At 38.5% G+C, this 3,093-nt stretch overlaps 1 pseudogene; it reads right to left on the bottom strand.

Moving 5' to 3' along the window:
• Positions 1 to 2,092: 2,092 nt before the first annotated feature.
• LOC143662503 (large ribosomal subunit protein eL22 pseudogene) lies at positions 2,093 to 2,640 on the bottom strand (annotated as a pseudogene).
• Positions 2,641 to 3,093: the final 453 nt, after the last annotated feature.

The raw sequence follows: 3,093 nt of genomic DNA, 5'->3' as shown, positions 1-3,093 counted from the left end.
TATAAATGTTGGAGAGGATGTGGAGAAATTGGAACACTTATTCACTGCTGGTGGAAATGTATAGTGGTGCAGCCACCATGGAAGACAGTTTGACAGTTCCCTAGGAAACTAAATATTGAGTTGCCCTATGGCCCAGCAATAGCACTACTTGGTATATACCCAGAAGAGCTGAAAGCAGTGACACAAGCAGACATTTGCATATCGATGTTCATAGCAGCATTATTCACAATCGCCAAAAGATGGAAACAAATCAAATGCCCATCTACAGATGAGTGAAATAACAAAATGTGGTATATACACATGATGGAATATTATGCAGCAGTAAGATGAAATGTTCTGAAGCACATGATGAGATGGATGAGCCTTGAGGACATATTGCTGAGTGAAATAATCCAGACTGATGATTCCAGTTTTATGACCGTGGTAAAGGTAAAATCAGAGGCTTATAATACAGATTTTTTTTTCACGTGTCAGCCACTTTAATATAAAATGTAATTAAAACCCTCAATTACAAGAGATCAAAAAGGAATAGAAAAACCAATGTGCTTCAATTTTATTACAAGTTTTTAAATCTGGGAAAATTCAGTTTTAAAAAAACTAATAAGCTAATTTCAGCCCAGGGTTAGTTTTTTTTTACAACCAAACTAGGAACTGCTACATAGGAACATCAATGCAACAAACCAGCAACATTTGCTGACCCAAATCACAAACTTCAGAGTTAATAGTCAGGGCAAGGGACAGTCACACAGACCCTCTAAAGCAACTGATGCCTCAGTTAAGTTTGAAAGACAATCCTGACTCCTGCCAGGGCAGAGGAGCAATGTGCAAACAATTCTGCTTCAAGAAATTTGCATAGAAATAGAAAATGCTAGAGCCTTTACCGCAAATGAAATAGCAAAGCTTCAACATATTCAATTCAATCCAAGGAATACCGAATGTCAAACTGGAGCCAACGTTGGGCTGGCACATTTAATTTCCGGCTATGCAACTAGCGGATCACAAGAAGCTCAGGTGTGGAAATTAGCTGTAGCGAGCTCTTTAGAAACATGAATTTTATGCACCATGATTATAGAACAATGAAGACATTTCTGCAGAATTGTTTCCAAGTTTTTAAATGGGCAACACAAGGCATCAGGGTCTCTTTTCAAGGCCACCCTTAGGCATTTTTCTGCCAGCAATGACATCTTTACAGCCTCATTAATAACCACTTTTGTTGTCTCTGAATATGAGGCAACAAAATCCTAAGGGGACAAGACATGTTTTTTTTCCCCAATGCCTTGCAGGAACACTTTCAGTTTGGTTCTTTACATTAATTTGCAGCATCATTTTTGACATTAAAACCAGTCATTGCTTAAATGGTGTGGAAGCAACTATTTCCTGGAATCTCAAAATTTCTTTCGACGGTCCTAAGCATGAATTGTTTCCCAATAACTTCTCTTCCATGCCCCACCCTCAATGAAAAGATTCCTAAACTCTCAGCACCAAAGAATCCACATTACTTTGAGACAATCAGCCCTCCACATCTGCAAGGTCAGGATCTCATCTCCCGTTGTTACAAAGCCAGGACTCACAGAAAGTGATTATTTACCAATTCATTTTTTAACACAATTTTAATTTAAAACCTGGGACTTTGATAATCATTCTCTAAACCCTTTTCTGAATAGGAGAATAGGTAGCCATTCTAAAAGACCGTATCTTATTGCTATAGGAAGAAAAAGGTTTAACATACTTAATAGTATATTAAGAGTAATTTGTAATTTAGAAAAAGACCAATGCCCAGAAACCTGCATTTTTAAAACTGACACTGCCATTTTCTCACTACAAGAACTTCAGACAGAAACCATTAGTTTTGCTTTCAATTAGGAATCTGCCTGGAACTTGTCCTTTGAGAAAAGCACTAGATAAAATGTATGGTCATACTTTTAAAATAAAATAGTGACTGCCTGAAGCCGACACTCCACACCACCTTCTACCTGGTTCAATGGAGCATCATCGGTTCCCTTCAAGGAGCCTTTCTATTTGGTAAGACTACTAGAACAGAAATTTTCAAGAAAAAAAAATTCTTATTACAATTAAGTGTGTCAACCCAAGTGAAGCCCTTTTACTATGATTTCCAGTTTTCTGCTCAATACACAGCACAAAGTTACAAGGATCACCACCATTTTGGTTCCCAAGTTTTATTCAAGGATTTATATAAAACATTCCAGGAAAAGCGAGTTTCAATCCTCATCTTCCTCCGCCTCTTCATCCTTGTTGATCTGGAAGTAGCGTAATTCATAGCTTTCCTTGCTGTTAGCAACTACGCGCAACCAATCACGTAGATTATTCTTCTTTCAAATATTTTTTGGTGAGACATTTCAAATACCTTTTGGAAAAAGGCACCTCTGAGGTTACAGTAATCTTGCTCTTGCTCCTTTCAATGGTTACAACCCCTCCACCGAGATTACCAGCTTTTCCATTAACTTTGATTCTTTTCCATTAACTTTGATTCTTTCTTGAAGAAACTGCTCAAAATTGGCAGCATCCATGATTCCATCTTCTACGGGGTGGGTGCAGTCGAGGGTGAACTTCAGAGCCGGCTTCTTTTTTTTGCCCCCCTTTGCTACAAGCTTTTTCACGGGCGCCATGGTGGCAGCGGAGGCAGAAAGCCAGAATATTTTTTAAGGGACTTAGAGATACATAGAAGGTAGGGATTTGTGACCAGTTACCCAATGAGGTTGAACTCAAATGTAAGGGAATAAATAGAAGTGAAGGTGGCTCTCTAGTCAGTCTATAAGTAATATTACCATATTGAAGGTGAGCAAGATTTAAAGGGGTTGTACAGTCCTATGTGTCCCACTGATTAACACTAGAAATATGAATTAGTTCTTGCAAGAACTACTTCAGAGGTATGATTCATGTACAAAGAGTGTTTAAGTCTAGGGTACAGGGGGAAAACTGCTATTGCATGCTATGGGCTTTGTTTAAAAGGAAAGCATCAGCACTACCACAGCAACAGCAGAGTTAAATAATGTGGGGAGGGACAAGAGTTCAGAGGAGGTTTAGATTTCCTACTTGGTGAGGGTGTGTTTATGGGTAATCTTTCTCTTGGAA

Source organism: Tamandua tetradactyla, chromosome 2, assembly GCF_023851605.1.
Source record: "Tamandua tetradactyla isolate mTamTet1 chromosome 2, mTamTet1.pri, whole genome shotgun sequence".
Classification (NCBI taxonomy): Eukaryota; Metazoa; Chordata; class Mammalia; order Pilosa; family Myrmecophagidae; genus Tamandua; species Tamandua tetradactyla.
The sequence above is the reverse complement of the archived record's forward strand: the minus strand, read 5'-3'. Positions and strand labels throughout refer to the sequence as shown.